The sequence below is a fragment of the Lemur catta genome, chromosome 7, assembly GCF_020740605.2.
Source record: "Lemur catta isolate mLemCat1 chromosome 7, mLemCat1.pri, whole genome shotgun sequence".
Classification (NCBI taxonomy): domain Eukaryota; kingdom Metazoa; phylum Chordata; class Mammalia; order Primates; family Lemuridae; genus Lemur; species Lemur catta.
In genome coordinates, this window is record NC_059134.1 from 16,460,364 (window position 1) to 16,478,598 (window position 18,235).

At 48.2% G+C, this 18,235-nt stretch overlaps 1 protein-coding gene across 5 annotated transcripts in view; it reads left to right on the top strand.

Moving 5' to 3' along the window:
* The window catches only part of PKNOX2 (PBX/knotted 1 homeobox 2), a 255,932-nt gene that overhangs the window by 144,978 nt on the left and 92,719 nt on the right, over positions 1-18,235 (top strand). For 2 of the 5 annotated variants that reach the window (XM_045555738.1, XM_045555741.1), the window contains 2 exons: positions 14,694-14,801; positions 15,421-15,493. The exons of 2 other annotated variants lie outside the window; for them this stretch is intronic. The gene's annotated coding sequence lies outside the window, so the exon portion shown is untranslated. The remainder of the gene's footprint in view (positions 1-14,693; positions 14,802-15,420; positions 15,494-18,235) is intronic. One more of the 5 variants, XM_045555737.1, reaches the window with a different exon arrangement.

An 18,235-nucleotide genomic window follows, 5' to 3' on the forward strand; every position in this document is an offset into this window, starting at 1 on the left:
TTCACCTTGTACTTTTATGTTATAGACACGGCTTCTTTCCTTAAACCTCATGAGCTAACCTCTGCTAGCTTCAAACTTGTCTCCTGCAGTTTCCTCATCTCTCTTACCCTTCACAGAATTGAAGAGAGTTAGGGCCTGGATGAGGCTTTGGCTTAAGAAAATGTAGCTGGTTTGATCTTCTATCCAGGCCATTCAGACTTTCTCCATATCAACGATATTTGTTTCACTTTCTTATCATTTATGTGTTCACTAGAGTAGCACTTTTCATTTCTTTCAAGAACTTTTCCTTTGCATTCACAACTTGGCTAATTGTTTGGCACAAAAGGCGTAGTTTTTGTCCTATCTCAGCTTTCTATAGGCCTTCCTCACGAAGCCTAATCATTTCTAGCTTTTGATATAAAGTGAGACACATGTGACTCTTTCATTTGGACACTTAGAGACCATTGCGGGGTTATTAATTGGCCTGACTCAACATTGTTGTATCTCAGGGAACAGGGAGGCCCAGGGACAGGGAGAGAGACAGGGAATAGCCAGCTGGTGGAAGAGTCAGAACACCCACATTTATGGATTGAGTTTGCTGTCTTATAGGGGCATAGTTCGTGGCACCCCCTAAAAATTACAATAACAACATCAAAGGTCACTGATCACAGATCATCATAACAGATATAATAATAATGAAAACATTTGAAATCTTGTGAGAATCACCAAAATGTGGCAGAGACATGAAGTGAGCACATACTGTTGGAAAAACAGCACCCACAGACTTGCTCAACACAGGGTTGCCACAAACCTTCAATCTGTAAAAAAACATAATGTCTGCGAGGCGCAATGAATTGAAACACAATAAAATGAGGTGTGTCTGTAATATTTTTGAATGCTACCACTGTGCTAGGGATTGAAAGTGAGCAAACAAGCCCGGGCCCTTGCCCATGTGGAGTTCACAGAAAGCTCAGTGGAGAAACTAGGCATTACTCAAATAATCACAAAAAAATATATAATTGCCAAGTTAATTAAGTCCTCAAACCAAATTAAGAAATGCAATATAACAAAGATGCCTTACCTGGTCTGAGAGGTCAGTGTCGCTCCCCTGAGGAAGTGACCCTTGAGCTGAGATGTGAAAGCAAAGCAGGATGTCACTAGTGGAGAGTGAGTGAGGAGAGAGCATCTTCTAGGAAGATGGGATAGCTCGTGCAAAGGCCCTGTGATGGGAAGAAGTACGGCCTGTTTGAGGGAACAAAGGCCTGGGTGGCTGGAGGGCAAAGAACAAGCTAGATGAGGCTGGAGAGATGGGTAGGGCCAGACTGACCTCTAGGCCCTGGTGAGGATTTTGATGTTGATCTCAAGAGGAATGGGAAATCAGGGATGTGTTTCAAACAAGGGAGGTATGGGGCTGTAGTAGAATGAGATTTGCACTTCAAAAAGATCTCTCTGGCTGCTTAGCGGGAGAACAGATGGAAAGTGTCAAGAATGTTAAATGACCATCTTAGTCCCTTGCTGTTTCCTATCTCCCACTTTAGCGACTGAAGCCTTTAGAATGTGCTGGTGTTTTATGAAGGGAGATACATATCTAAATTCTGGCTACCCAGTATTCAGCCTCAGCTAAGAACCCACAGAAATAAGCCATTGTCCTTGAATCGGCACCCTCCTTTCCTAACACAGCAGAGACTCAGGCAGTCATGACCACCTTGACCATCACAGGCCCAGGATTTGGACGTACATGGGACCCTGTAGCATAAGATATGTGCCCCAGGCTCATGAGCCCAGATGTCAGGAGGGAAAACAGCAGCTGAGAGGATGGATGGGTGGGCTGGGAGGAACAAGTATGTGGGCTGCAGGGGAGCCAGAGACACAGAAAGATGGTGACCTTTGTGTCCCAGGCTGCAATGGCCTATCGAGTTGGGTGTGCAGGCTCCATGACACAGCACAGTGTGCAGCCTCCGTCGGCTGCAAGCACTCCCTTCCCTTGCCACTGAGCCAGTGCTCCTCTGTGCTTTGTTATTCCAGCTCGCTACTCTTAAAGCAACTGCTTGTGTCTAGCTTACGGCCAGAGCCCTTCCTTCTATCATTTCAACAGATATCAATTGATCATATTCTCTGTACAAAGATGCTCTGAGGGGTCAAAAAAATCCCCATACTGTCCCTGCCTTTAAGCACACTGCCTCCTGGGGGCGGGGGGCAGATATGTAAACAGCTAACCCTAAGAAGGCGGAATGAAATAAGCACTAAGTGTGGGGCGACCATATGACCTGCTTTGCCTGGGATGGTCTCTGTTGAAACCCGTAAATGCTGTGTAATTAGTAATTGTGCTAGGAGACACTCTCAAAGTCATCCCAGTTTGCATGACAAATCTGGGGTCACCCTAACAATGTGCCTTGGCTATAAGAGGTATGAGCAATCCTTTGTAGGAAGTCAGGAGGCATCACAGAATAACTAGTATTTGAGCTGGGTCCTCGAGGAATGAGCTGCATTGCAGCTCTTTGAGTATGGAAAGAGAGCATGCGGGTCGTGGCACAAGCAAGGAGCCAAGTCTGTATAGGAGAGGATGAGTCTAGTTTAACTATAACCTAGACCAGAGGTCAACAAACTTTTTCTATAAAAGTTCAGACAGCAAATATTTCAGGTTTGGGGTTGTAACTACAGTTATCCCTCAGTGTCCAGGGGACATTGGTTCCAGGACCTCCCTCGCATACCAAAATCTGCAGGTGCTCAAGTTCCTGGTATGAAATGGGGTAGTATTTGCATATAACCTATACACATCCTCCCATGTCCTTTCAGTCATCTGTAGATTACTTATAATACCTAACACAATGTAAACACTGTGTAAATAGTTGTACTGTTTAGGGAATAATGACAAGAAAAAAAAATCTGTTCATGTTCAATACAGACGCAATTTTTTTCAAATATTTCGATCCATGGTTGGTTGAATCCATGGATGCAGACCCCACAAAAGGGGAAGGCCAACTCTGTCACTGTAGCACCGACTCAGGTCTGCCACTGCAGTGGAAAGCAGCCACAGACAATAGCAAACAAGTGGGCATGGCCGTGTGCCAATAAAACTTTAATTACAAAAACAGACAGCCTCAGGATTTGGCCCATGGGGTGTATCTTAGTCTTTTCAGGCTGTTATCACAAAATACCTTAGACCCGGTAATTTATAAAAAGCAGAAGTTTATTGCTTACAGTTCTGGAGATTGGGAAGTGCAAGATCAAGGTGTTGGCAGATTCAGTGTGTGGTGAGGGCTCGTTTCTCATAGATGGTGCCTCCTCTGTGTCCTCGCATGGCAGAAGGGCAAAGGGAGCGCACACGAGGCTCTTTTATAAGGGCACTAATCCCATTCAGGAGAGCAGAGCCCTCATAAATTCACCACTGCCCAAAAGGCCCCATCTCTCAATACCGCCACAGTGGGGATTAGGGTTCAACCTGAGTTTTGGAAGGACACATTCAGACCACAGCTGCGTAGTTTGCTGGCCCCTGACTGGACTACTAGCTTTGTGCAGGAGAGTCGTAAGAGATAAGCCTGGCAAGTTAGGTAGAAGCCATGTCATGAAAGGTCTCAAATGCCCGTGCTAACGATGTACCTTAGTTTTTAAAATAATAATGTTTTCAAGCATAGAAATGGATCGTCTGAGGTCCTAGGGTTTCTTATCAAGGTTTAGAGGGCACTGGAGGAAAGCAGGGAGCAACACTGAGGAAAGAGGACTGGCTTCGGGACGCGTATCGGAGTGCTGGTATCAGTCCTTCCAAAACCTTTCCTTTTGTTCTGTGATCCCCTCCGATTCCCTATTCTCTTCATCATTCTGAGGGTGCTGAGGGGCCTCACGCCCCCTTGCAGGCACAATGACAGGGTGCTGTCCTCTGCCTTCCCCTGGAGGGAAGACAATGAGTGGCCCCCTCCCCCACACCCTGTGCAGGGCAGCGCCACTGGTCATGGAGGTTTGATTCCGACGGGGCCCAACAGCTCCTCGGCAGCTTCACCCCCAGAGCTCCCCATGGACTCCGGCGCCTGCACGGCTTAATCACTGCAGTCTGTGCCTGGCTGCAGAGCTGGAAGGGGCAGCAGTTAGCCATCTGCCGCCACCCACGTGTCCCCCACGCCCTCTGGAGTGTGCGGGTCACCTTTCCATTGAATATCCCAATAGATCAACTTGAGATGTCCTCCCACACTGCAGAAAGCCCAGCTTCCAAGATTCCAAGAGAGGAAGAGTGTTTAGATTCTCCTAGTCCGATCTGGCCTCCAGCGAGGTCCTGCTCCTCTCTGTCTTGCTTGCAGGGCCTTCCTCGCCCCTGCACAGCTCTCCTCAGCCCTGGGTGTGGTCCCTCCTCTTCCATTCTCAGCACAAAGCTGTTGCGTGTGTGCATGTTTACTGAAGATGCTGACTCACTCACCTCAGGCACAAAATTTAAGGGGACACCCCAAAACGCAGTAATCAAGAGAAATAATATTTTAGTGCAATATTTTAAACAAATCAAAACTAATAACAAAAATGCATGATGAGCAAAATATCAGAATTTTAAATGAAGACAGGGTCGATGTTTCTGATTTTTCCTTTGGCCTTGGGCTCCAATACGGCTTGGCCGGGCACCAGTAGTGATCCTGTTGTCATCCCCATTCCTAAGCTTTTTGGTGCCCCTTAAACTTTGTGCCTGAGGCAAGTGCCTTTCTCACCCGACCCTAGTCCCAGCTCCTGGCAGATGCCAGAGGGAGGCGTGGCATAGAGTGGGAACAAGTTAAAGTCCACATGGGAGGGCACTTCTTAAAACTTCCCTCCTGTCTCCAGCGGAAGGAATTTCTCCTGTGCAGCCTGGCCCCGCCACCCTGTCCTGGGGCCTGTTTTCCAGCCAATACCTTCTTTCCTCTCCTTTCTACTCTGAAGTTTATGCCCCTTCATCTTTGAGAACCTGGACTATTTTCCCTGCGAAGTCAGCGAGGACCTTTAAATTCCTAATGCTCCACTCCCCTTCATTTACCTTTGCCCTTGTCGTCATCTGACACTCTATATATTTTATTTACTTATCTTGTCATTGTCTTTCCTTGGCTCCTGTTTCTGCCCTCAACCAGAATGCCAGCCTCACGAATGCTGGGATTTTTATCTCTTTTGTTCACAGCTGTGAACAATTCCTGGCACATAGCAGGTACTCAATGAACATTTGTTGAACGAGTAACAATTTAGTTCCTTTTTATCTTGTCTTTCCCCTCCTAGACTGGCCCTCTCCTTAACAGCCAAAAGACGATTAAACCTTTTTCCTTAATGAAAGGGCCATCTGCTCTGGGCTGCCACCCCAATCCATGCAAAGAGCCAGTAGAAGCTTTGAAATTACAGTTAATATTTAACAAGCCTGACCTAGGCAATACAAAAATATTTTTTCAGAGCAAATTCTAGGATTTTCAAGATATGTTATATACTTTTTCCCCTTTAAATAGGGAGTGATATCCAGGGGAAGGTGTGAATTCCATGTAATTGAATCAATACTGATTCTTTTTGTGACCTTAGCAAGACAGCTAAGTCTCAGCTTTGATTATTCTGTCTGTAAAATGGGTATATTGATTCCAGCACCACCAACCTCACAAAGTTGCTGTGAAGCTTAAACAAAAGGCTAATGGATGTGGGTGGAGACGCTTTGGGATGTATAAATGGTATGTAAAGTCTCATTAACACCGGGCCAAGGCAGAGCAAGGAGGCCCCTGACACAGACCGTGGTGGAAGTGGTCATCTGGTCTTGACTTTGTTTTACAGATAGAGAAACTGAGTGGTGAGGGGCTAGCACAGGACAGTTTGGGATAGTAGCCAGGTATCTGGGCTTTCAGTGCGATCTCTGGCCTCGTTGAGTTTCTCAGGTGCTAATTCTTTAAGAACAGGATCCTGGACTCCTCTTGGAGCCCAGGTCAAAAATCACCGTGGCTGGAGGGGAATCCCTGACTTTCAGATATCCTTGGGGAATCCTAACCCTTGCCAAACAGCCTAGGGAGGGAAGCACTTTAAATAAAATCCTTTTACCATCCCTTCCATTTTGAGACTCATTTCTCAGTGGCATCTGAATGAGAATTGTACAGACATTTCATTTCCCTTCCTTGTTACCCTTCCTGTGCTGTCCTCCAGGAGCAGGTTATAACTGAAACCTGGGTGAGGCTCAAGGTGTAAATCTTCCCTGAGTGAGAACTGCGCCTTGGGGGCCAGGTCATCATACTGGCACCATCTCCGTATGAAGCGAGGTCATCACAGGAGGAAACAGGGCCCCGGGAAGGGCAGGGAGGCACAGAGAGATTAATTTCTTCAATGTCATGCTTCCTGTGCGTTCCTTAATGACTGAAATTTACATGTGTGGGGAAAGTCACAATTTCTCCTGGAAGGCACAGAAGGGGAAGTCAGGCTGTCAGACTGTTCTGCACGTGGGTGTGTCCATAGGGCTCCGTAGCCATCTGACTTGGAATTTTTTGGCTTCTTATTGCGTGTGTGGCCATGACTGTGGCCATGAACCAGAATCTGTGCCTTTGTGTGCCCGTGATAGTGTTTCTGGGATTGTGCGTGTGTGTATACCGTCACTGCTTCTCTGTGACTATGTGTAGAGCAATGTGTGTTTCTTTAAAAAAATGTATCTCTCATTTCCTGCATAAATCACTCCATGTAAAAGGCCATCCGGAGCTCAGTTCCTAGCATCCCTTTTCAATAAAGCAATATTATCAGAGCCTGGTCCCAAAACTAGTCCCAGGAGAGGCTTTTCCTAGATTCTTTGTCAAATGAAATGTCACCGACTCACCAAATGATGAGAAGGAGAATTCTTCTTGTTTATTTCCCAAGAGAGGCAGAACGGAAGCAGCTCGGCCTCTTCACACCTTTTCCCTGGCTCGGTGGGCAGGTGGGGAGGTGGGCAGGTGGGCAGGTGCCGAGGAGTTGTGCCGGGGAGGCCACAATAACACCCTTGGACTCTGCTCTTTCACTTCACCCCTTAACTAGCTTGGTGTCTTTGGGCAGGTCACTTAACTTTTATAACCTCAGCTTTCCCTTTTTAGAAATGGGACTAATAATGCCTACTTTATAGGGTTGTTGCAAGGTTTCAATAATAATTTGGACAATATATTCAATAGTTCTTTGTAAAGGAGATAGGCGTGTGATGTGGTATCATCTGTGGAATATATACATTTATTCACTCCTTCATCCAACAAGTATTTGTTGAACACGTAATATGCACAAAATACAAATATATAGTAGGCTTTGAGGAGCTCTGTAGGCTTGAGATTCCATTTAGGATCGTGTAATCTAGTGGGGTAGATAGACTGGTACACAGACAATCCCAATTTGGCGGGGTGAGTGTGAAGAGAACCGCGCAAGGGATGCCCTGAGCTGCTGGGACAGTCCTCGCGGCAGCAGTGGAGGATGGAGCAGGCCACACCAGGAGGCTCCGCTGAGCTGAGGTGTGGCAGTGGAGGTGGACAGGAGGGAAACAGAGCTTACTGCACCTGGGGTGGGGGCAAAATAAAAGGTTAGATTGTACCAAGATGCACTTACCTTCGCCTGCTTATGGAGAGAGCTCTTGGTGCTGGGAAGGCTGCCTGGGAACCAGGGTCACAGGTAGCCTGGCTGGTGGAGGGAGAGGGTGCTCAGAGGCTGCCCGGTCTGACCACTGGGGAAAGGGTGGGAGGGGAAGAGTGTGAAAAGGGGCCTGAGCTGAGCTCCGTAAGGAGAGGTAGAGACAGGCTGGGTCTTGCAGAGATTTTCAGTGTCAAAGTCTTCTGGTGGGGCTGATGGTTTCCCCAAGAAAGAAAACCCTTCTGGGCAAGTTAAGGGACTTCTTTAAAGCCATGGGCTGGTCTTAGTGAGTTAAAGTGGACATTTGCTTTCCATTATGGACTCCCAATCACCAGTCTCCCCCAGGCCCATTTCTCCAGACAGAGAATGTGCGCCTGGTCACACTCTGCCCAGGTCCTTGACTGCTTTTGGCATCCCTGCTTGTCCACTGTTTCCTCGTGCGATAAACACACGCTGCCTGATGCCAGGCCAGAGCGGGAAGCACCCAGTGAGGAATGCAGAGTCCCTGCTCTCTGGAAGCTCAGAGCTTAGTGGGAGGGACACAAGTAGGAGTAGATAATAGTGATCCAGTGATAACACCTGGAGTTCCCGGCTAAGAGCTTTGGGCTTCATCTTAGAGATGTGGTCCCAGTTATTAGGAGGGGTAGAAAGGAAGGAATGACTAACCCTGTAGGGGTAGGGTGGCCTTGAGAGAAAACCTTCCAGAGCTGTCTTAAAGGATGAGTAGAATTTTGCTAAATAACATCTGAACAAGCTATTATGACTATCATTATCATTAGTGACAATAGTCGCCATTTATTAAAGGCTTAGTCTGTGTCATTGCTCAGCCCTACATTATCTGCTAAGCACATAGTGTGTGTGACACAACACCGTAAATTCCTAAGGAGTATCTGTAAGGTAGGTATTATTGGCCCCATTTTATAGAAATAGGAAATCTGAGGCTTATACAGGTCACACAGCTAGGAAGAGGGAAACCTAAGATATGAATCCAAATTTGTCTGACTTCAAAGTCTTTTCCACTCCATTGTATTATCTCTCCCACGTTCACTTAATACTAGTGCAGGAAGCATGTGAAACAACACACAGTTTAGTCAAAAGCTCTCAATTCCAAGACACATCGAAATACAGAGAATTGTAATGCCTTTGGCAATGAATAATAATAACTAAATAGGCAAACTCTCAACTGAACTGCTTCAGCATTGATCTGATTTGATATTTTCTAGTAGCAGCTCCTCTTCCCATGACAGGAACAATAGTTTTGGTTATCTACATAGGCACAGTACTACCCTGGGTGTGTGTGGAAGGAAGAAGAGAAATGTAAAACACATGTCTTGCCCACAAAAGTTTATGATGCCATTGGGGAGGTTGAGATGAACACAAAAAGCAGAGGTTCCCAAAATAGAGTAAGATTAAGGGCCAGTCCTAGGGTTCAGGGTGCAAGAGGCTGATCTGAGCTGGTCTTTGCAGGTGGGATTGGACCTGGATAGCGGAAGGGGAGAGAAGCATGGTAGCCTGAGCAAGGAGGGACAGGGAGCTCAGACATGGTGTGTGCTTGGTTGTGAGACACTGGCAGCCTGGCCTAGCTGGAGAAAAGGTTCAGATCTGAAAGTAGCAGGGGATTAAGGAAGAGAGTCAGGCTGATTATGAAGGACAAGAATGGAGGCTGAGCGATCTGGATTTTGTCTTCTAAGCCCTGGCAAGCCGTTATAGACTTTTGGGCAGGGGAGAAACAGCATAAACAAGTCTATAAATTATTCTAGCTTCCCAAGAGCCCCTGGCTTCCTAGAGGATTGAAATCTGGTCTCTTTGGGATCAGCCTCGTTGCTTTGGTGAAATTTGAGGCTTTCCCTGGGATGACAATTGTATTCAATAGCCGATCAAGAGTTGTCAGAGAAGGCAATGAGACAATGTCACACTGTCAGGTCCAGCGTCTTGTTTATAGACGACAATGATGAAGATCAGTTGGTGGTGGATTTCATCCACCAGCGCAGAGCCAGGCTGTGGCAGAGCTGGTACTGGCGGCCCGGCCTCCTCAGCTCACCCGCCCCAGCAGGGAGGTGGCAGGAGCCTAAAGGCTCACAGATGCCCACTGTTGGGGAACTGCTGGAGGGTCCTTGTAGGCAAACTACACTTCATCACTGCACTTATGGAAGAACGGGCTACTGGTGGGCTCTCTCCAGAGGGAGAATAGACTCTTTTGAGGCTCTTGGACCAATCAGAACAAAGACCTTGGCGGTTTTGCTCCTGGAATAGTTACCAGAGTAGGGTGACTTCCGCAAAGTGGACAGGGGACAGGCATTTGGTTTGAGCCTCTGGCCAGAGATCCAAAGGCTCAGTCTTCATCATTATCCTACTCATCTGCAAAAAGCCCAAGTGCGAGTTGGCAAAACAGGCAGAAGTGTTCCATGGGGAAAACTGCCCAACCCTGTCAGTGGGGCCCTGGTAGAATGAACCTGGGTAGGCAAGGAAGGGCTCCCTTCCTTGTCCCCTGACAAGTCTGGGCCTTCAAGTCACACAGGCCCATATCTTTCCATCCGTCTGGCTCTCTGTGTGTCTGTCTGCCTCCGTGGGCTGGCCCTGCCTGCCCGGCTGCCCGTTAGCCTTTCAAAGGGGAAAGCCTCTGTATGTGGTGGGGTCTCTCTACCCGAGATCTAGAGAGGTGTGTGTGGCATGAGTGTGGGGAACCAGTGGCTCGCAGAGGTGGGCTGGGGCTGGGAGGACAGCCTCAGCCATCGAGGGTCTCCTCCTCCCTGCCAGCCCAGCTTTCTCTCATGCGAGTGGCCCCCCTTATGCTCGGCGGAATAGCTGGCAGTGACGGAAAGGAAATTACAGGCTGTGTTTCTGCCTTAAAGCTTTCTCCAGGCTGTTGGGGAACAAGTGGAAGTAGGTAGTTGTCAGTCCTGGGAAAGGAGACATCCATGTATATCGCAGCCCTGAAGCGGCCCTGTGTGGGGCATGCTGGTGTCACCTCTGTCCTTCCTCCCTCAAAAGTGTATTTTATTAATCCCTGAGTGGGGAGCGGGGTCAGCTTCTCTTCCCTAATACTGCTGTGATTCCCCTCTGAGGAATTCCGGCTCCTCAGGGCTGTCTTGGAGCCGGGTGGGCAGAGACTCAGCTAGAGCAGCAAGACAAGCAGCACGTGGCTGCAGCGGGACGTCAGAGGGAGCCCGGGCCCCTCAGTGCCAGAAGGACATGATAAGAGAGGCAGAGGGTGAAGGACACACCAGGAAGCCAGGGCTTCCTGCCTTTCTCAACACTGACCCAAGCCCTGTCCCCTGCTCCTGTCACTGTGGGCTTTGGCAGAGGAGGGGACCCTGAGGCTGCAGTCAGAAGCAGCATCATATACACATTGCGGGATATAATTATTTCTTTACCTTCTGTCTTCCCCACTGGACTGTGAGCACCTTGAAGACAGGGAGGGAGGGGGTGAGAGAGAGAGAGTTTGATTCATCTTCAATGCTTTGATGCTCAGGTCCAGAACATGGTAGATTCTTAATACATGGGGGGCTAAATTAAAGCAATTTGCACCTGCCCAGAAGAGGGAGGAAGGAGTCTTAAAAAGCTACCCACGAACAGATCTCTCATCTGCCAAGTCTGCTCAGACTGATGTTAGCAAAACTCCCAGGAATGGCCCACACCCCCAGTCAGGGTACACCCACCTCTGCCTTCTCCTTCAGTGAGTCCAACATTGATTTAGCACTTACTACTGCAAGCCTTCTCTTTGGATCGGTACGAAATACAAGAGCAAAGAGAAGCGGGGAGCTTGGAAGAACAAAATGTCTGGAATCAGAAGACATACCACTTGCTGGCTGTTTTCTTAGGCTAGCCCTGTGCTTGTCTTCTCCAAGCCTCATTATCCACATCTATAAAAAGAGAATGACTACCTGGCAAGGAAAAAGGCATCTCTCATATACTGCTGATAGGATGTAAATGGGTGTGACCTCCTGCAAGTAATTTGTAAAAATTCCTTAACATCATATCTTTGAACTTGGCAATTCCTCATCTAGAAAATTATCCTAAGAATATGATCAAGTCTGCAGCAAAAGTTCCCTGGAAGAATAGTCACTATTTGTTTATAATAGCAAAAACTGGAAATAATCTACACAACAAATTTTAAAAATTTATCTTAGTAATTATAGTATATCCATAAATGGAATGCCATATAGTCATTAAAACTATAATATATATTTCCTCTATATGCAGAGGTGTTCGTGATATGTTGTTAAATATAAAAAGCTGTTTACTGAATAGTAAATGCATAGTATGATACTGTTTTTAGAAAAAAGCATTTTACTCCAAATATTAACTGTGGTTTATCTTTATATTGTAGGATTACAACTTAACTGTTTTCCTCTTAAATTTATCTATTTTCTACAATAAGCATTTGTTATTTTGTAAAGGTAACTAAATTATTATATTAAAATACCTACTCCTAAAGGTTACTTTAAGAGTTAAAGAAGATATTACATATGAAAGTACTTTGTAAACTGAAAAATTATACAGATATAAGATAGAGTTTGTGTGCAAGAGGAGCTTACAGTTTGGAAAGAGGTGACAGACACCCAAGATAACCATAGCATGAGACAGAATGTGACAAGAGCTTTCAGAGAATGACAAATAGCATGCTACTCGGAAACACAGAGGAAGAAAAATTACTCTGGTCATAGAGGTAGCAGACAGAATGTTTGAGTGAACGTTGAAGAATGGTTAAGATCTTGATAGATAGAAATGTAGACTTGGGGCATGGAGTGAAGTGGGGGACAGGTTTGGAGAACGGAAAGTGCTGTGTGTGGATGGAGGGTGGAGAGCCTCTGGTGCAAGGTGCAAGATGAGTCTAGAAATGCAGTTGGAGGCCAAGTTCAGGCACTCTGTAGGCTGTACTTGGTTGGTATAACACACCCAACATGCATTTGTTGAGTGTCTTGTATGAGCAAGGAGTCATTGAAGATTCTGGAGTAGGTGATGACACAGCTGTAAGCCCCACAAGGGCAGTGCCTGGCGTGGACTTAGGTGGTTGAGGAATGTGGATGAAGTCACCTGCCCGGGAAGCTCAGTCTGGAAGCAGCAGTGTACAGATGTGCTGGGGGCTGCCAGTGAGGAGGGACATGGCCAGGGAGAAGGGTCCTCTCTAGATTGCGCCGCTGGGAATGGAAAGGAGAGAAGATTATCTTCAGCCCTGACTGGAGAGGGATGAGAAGTGGATAGTAATGGAGAAGTGAAACTTCGGTGGGGCTTGCAGGAAGGAGGAATCAGACGCGGCCAGAGAACTGGGATTGGTCACAAAGCTCACAGACAAGGTCACGTGGAGGAGGAGCAGGGTTCAGGGAGTGAGATAGGAGTAAGTCAATGCTCCCTAGTTGGTTCAGATCTCTTGGGTGCTCCCTAGTGGTTTGGATCCTTGGGCTCCTCTGAGTGGCTGGCTGAGACTCTTGCTGCTTTGAAGGTGTCTCCATGACCCTTATTTCTTCTTGGGAGGAGTCTGAGCTGTGGAGAAGGGAGGGGGATTTTGTTTCAATCCAGAGAGCTTTTGTTAATGGAAATTCATGAACTACCCTGCCTACTCTTGGAGCTTCTCTCAGTTCATCCATCCTCCCCGCACACCTGGCTTCCCCTCTCCTGCAACCAGTAATTCAAACCTCCCTCAGGATCCCGGATGCTATGTCCCTGCCACTGTCACCTCCCAGCAGTGCATACACACATGCGTGGGCACACACACACACACACACACACACACACACACGCTCACGTGTACGCGCATGCACACATGCACCCTGGAAAAGAGGTGGGAAAGTCTTGTTGTTGGGGCAGATGAAACATTTCCATCTCCCTGCTGCAGCTCCCAGCCTGGGCCACTGTTTAGCTCCTCCTGTTGTCATGTCACTAGTTAATTACATTCTTTACTGAGGTGCAAATGTGTTTTTACAGGGAGACTAAGATGGTGTTAACTAGGAAGGAGCTGTTAATGTTAAAGATGCATTTGCCTCTGGTGCAGGGCTGACGCTCTGGGCTGGAGGTGCTCCTGGTGCTGCCCTGACAGTGCAGCCCAGGACTCTGGACAGACCCCCCCCCCCACCCTGCAGTCCTGGCTCCAAGCACACCCTCCTGGGAGTCAAATTAGCAACTCATCCTCACTAAGAAATTGATGGGACTGTTTGAGAAGTGTCCTGCCAAACCTTATGACAGTGCTGACCACCCAGCCTCCATTTGCTGATACCTTGGTCCATTTCAAATACTGAGAAGCAAAATTAATTCATTTTAGTCTAAAAATAAATAGGTTGTGCATCCAAAGCCACCTTTAAGCCACAGTTGTCCTTCACTGCTGATTGCTGCTTTTGGTCCATTCCCCTCCGGAGTCTTCCTCCCTGCTGCCCTCAGACACCTTCCCCACCCTCTCCCACCCCATCAGTGTCTCTCCAGACCCCCAGCCAAGGCCTGCCACCACGGGGATCTGAAAAGTATCTGCACACCTGAAAAAGCCACCAGGCTACCCCTTCCTCTGCGTTTGCCTACGGTCTTAAAACAAGCTGTCAGCCACGGCCTTCCCAGCACCCAGAAATCACTCACAGACACCTGCTCGCACTTGGGGAGAGGGCCGCAGGCACACCTGGTGTCGGGAAGCCAGATAGGCAACAACAGGGCACGAGGATTTGGGCTCTTCAATGGCTCTGTGGGCCTCAGCAACCACATTGAGGAGAGTCAAAAGGTAGATAATGCAGAAATGTCTGCAGAGAAAATAGAATATGTCCCTTATGAATAGAACACACCCTAGGGTGCAGTCCCAACCTTGTGGCACCAGGGACCGGTTTCATGGAAGACCATTTTTCCACGGAGAGGGCGGGAGGCAGAGCTCAGGCGGTGATGTGAGTGATGGGGAGCAGCTGTAAATATGCTGGCCCACCCATGCTTACCTCCTGCTGTGAGCCCTGTCCCCCCGCCCCTGGCCCTCCCATTCCTAACTTTCATAGAAGACAATTTTTCCATGGACTGGAGGGAAAGGGTGGCAGAGCTCTGCAGCCCAGTCCCCAACAGGCCACGGCCCAGGGGGTTGGAGATTACAGCCCTGGGGGGTAGCGGGTAGGGTACACAGAGCCCAGGAGTCCCCCTTCTCCGACAGCCCCTGAGCCCCCTGCCGTCCCTGCTGAGAGCTGCTCTGCCCTGTTTTGCAGGTGCGTTGGCTCTAGCTGACAGGAAGAATTTCTGGCCCAGCTGGAAGTGAGAAGAGGGCAGTGGGTCTCCTGAGGACCATCCCAGAGGCTGCAGGGATCACCTGAACAGTAAGAGATGCTTTCCTGTCCTTTAACACATGGTTAAGGCCCCCAGGCAGATTAGCTTTTTCCCTGAAAGCCTCTAGAACCAGCTCAGAACATGAGCTGATACTGGGCATATGCAACCTTAGAAAGGAAAACATTGTATTTTTTTCATGTCTGTCTGTTCACCTCCTTAGTCCTTGAGGACCGGGCCAGGCCTTTTCCCTGTACAACTCTCCTTTTGTTTGCGTATTCCGTGAACAATAACTTGCTGTTGATACAGATGGATGGGGCATTGCTTACATCCACGATGATCCTAACATTTGCACAACTCTCTGGAAGAAGTGTTAGCATCTGAGAATGACCTGGGGGCAGGGCGTTAGAAGTGCAGTTACCTGACCCCACAACCAGAGATTCTGATCCTGGGAGTCAGGCTCAAGACTCAGGAGTGTGCACCCCAGGTGTTTTTAATGAACTCTGAGAAATAGTTCTTCAGAATGTATAAAGGATTTTGAGTAGAGAGTCTCATTTAATCCTCTTATAAGATAGTGTTTTTTTTTTTTATCATGATCTCCCAGACGTAAGTATCAATATAGGCAGGGAATTAGAAATCCAGTTATCCCAAACAACCCTTTTTTCTTTCCAGTATGCCAGGATAAGGGCTGGATCTGTTATGGTGAGCTTGGGCCCCAACTCCAAAGGACCCTGCCCGGGATTTTGTAAGTTTCCCTGATGTCTTAGGGCCACTGTGACCTTACATTCATCAGCCGCCCCTTTGGGAGCAGGAACCACTGCCAAATCCCTCATGAAAGCTGGTTTCCCTGGAGAGAGGGAGAGGGAGACAGTGGTTGGCACAGCCATGGATATTCACAGGGGACCACATGTCTGAGAAGGACGACTGTCCTGCTTCCTGTCTAGGGAGCTGCGTTCTAGGACTACCGACGGTGGGCGGCTGCTTGAAGTGAAAGTGGAGGGAAGGGCGTCTAGTCTTCACCAAGGGTGGGTTGGATGCTGCCACTGGGAACACAGGTTGACAATCTTCAACCACATTCGGAGCCTGCGTGCCAGTGACGTTGAAGGGAGTTCACTGTGGACAGTGGCTGTGGGGAGGGCTTGAAGACAATGAGGAGAAGGTAAAAAAAAAAAAAAGACAAGTGTCCCTTACCTGACCCAGTGTGAAGTGTGTGGTTGCCCAAGTCCAGTGACTTTCTCTGGGACTGGAAACAGAACTGAGAACTCCGAGGTAGTAGAGTCCCGTTTCTCTCCGCCTGAGGCTGTGGATGCTGGAGTCCAAACAGGCCAACCTGGGTGGATGGGGGTGGCCCTGCCATCACCTGCGTGGTAGAATACGGGCAAATGGGTTGACCGACTGCTACCTCCTGCTGTGGACTGTGTCTTTCTGTAGAATAGAAGGCTTCATGGATGAGCCAGAGGCAACCTCAGATATCACCGCTGACCTTTGCCTCCCCACTCCCATGACAGGTGCACACACACACTGACCACTGAACTGTCCTGCCAAGTGAGTGATGGTATGGTCTGTTCTGGGGACTAAATACAGTTGACACTATTGGTTGGATGGATGCAATTGGCAAGGACAATTTTTGCAGCTAATGCTAGAAGTGTGGCAATCAGAGAAGCCGCCAGCTGTCTCACTTAAATTCTTAGCTCTCTCACTCTTTTTTTAAAATCGTTTTGCTTACATAATCCACCCCCTTTTTATTTTCTAATTCTCTCCTCGCAAAGCTGGCACCAGAGGGGAAGGGCTGGGGTGGAGGGGGTAGCAATTACACATCGGTTTAGGGAGCATTTACATTTTGCAATTACAATTTAAAAATAAGTCTCGTTAATGATCTCCACGTGTAAATGACAAACCCTAACTGACATACATCCTCTCCTGGGCCTGCCTGCCTCCCCCCGAAGTCAGAGGCTCTGTGGAGGCAGAGGTACCTGGGGAGACATAGGAGGAGGCTGGGGGCCAGCAACGGAGGGGCAGCAAGAGAAGATAACATGCCTTTGAGGTTGAGAGAAGCCAAGAATCCTGGACTCCAGCCCCTCCTAGTGCCTGCCCTCATGCCCAGTCCAGCCCATCTTCTTCCGAGCCTGGCTCCCTGGGTCTCTGTGTCCTCAGCAGGCACCATCAGTGCTCTGAGTGGGGAGGAAGGGAGCCCCAGCTGCTAACGTCCTCTGAAGCAGGGGTTTTCAAAGTCCTGTTGGGCAAACGTGAATCCTAGTCCCTGCCGGCCAGCCAGAGTCAATTCATGGCTTGGGTAAAGGGCTGATTCGATACCCGGGGTTTGGGAAGGGAACAGCAATTGTTGTATCCCTGTTTGGGAAAGACCTTTCTCCTCTTCTCCATTAGTTAACACATTTATCGGAGCCCTCTGATTCTTTGAGTAAGCTCGGGCTTTGGAACGAGACCAACCCAGACTCGAATTCTATAATAGCTCTGCCATTTGCTGGCTGTGGGATTTGGGGCAAGTTACACAACTGAAGTTTTCTAACTATCATTGTCTTTATGTAATTGTGGCAGTCATATTTACCTCATAGGGCTTCTGTGGGGATTAACTGAAATGATACAAGAGGAAGCACCTTCCACAATGTCTGGTGTATCGGCGATGCTCAGAAAATGCCAGTTCCTTTCCAAGCCCCTTCCCGGTAGCCCCAGGGTGCTTCCTCCTGCCCATATTAAAACTGCGTCTTTCTGTGAGTTAGAGCAGTTGAAAAAATATATATAATGAGAAAAAATTTTTTAAGTAAAATTGCTTCCTTCCAGCCACTGTGGGCTGTAAGGAAGGACGATCTGGTCTGATGTCTCCAGGTCTCCCCTCAACGTCCGGAGCAGCTGCAGGACTCCCTGTGGGCCGCGGCCTCCGGCTTCCGGGCCAGCTTTCAACCTGTCTGCTCTCGGCCCGACTCCGCCCTTAACAAGCCCGGTCCTCTCTTTTCTGGACACTAATTCAACTGTGGCCAACTTTTATTGGCCACTGCCTGTCTCTGGGCCCCACGTGTGTTCCTTATCCATGAATGAGAGAGCTGGACAAGGAGCTCTCTGAGGAGCCTTTGAGGCCTGACACCCGATAGTCCTCAGATTCTCAGCCCCTCTCTGCTTCCCAGCACCTAGTGTCTGTGCAGAAAGCTATTCACCTCTTGCGCAGCCTCATCCCGGCCAGTCTTCAGACTGACCAGGTGTAGTCAAGAGCATGACTTCTTGTTACTTGAAACATGCACAAAATAGCTCTAATCTATTGCAAAAAGAGGCGTGCCTCTTACAGAGATCTAGAATAGGGACAAGGTTCCAGAAGCAGGCCACAAGGCCTGGGTCAGAGGACACAGAGAGGGGCCTGTGGTCAGGGAACTCCTTGAAGGCAGGGACTACCTCTTACTGGTTTTGGTGTTTATTCTAACACGTCTAAATATTAGGTTTCAAATGTTGTTCTAAAAGTGTGCTTTTTTTAACCTAG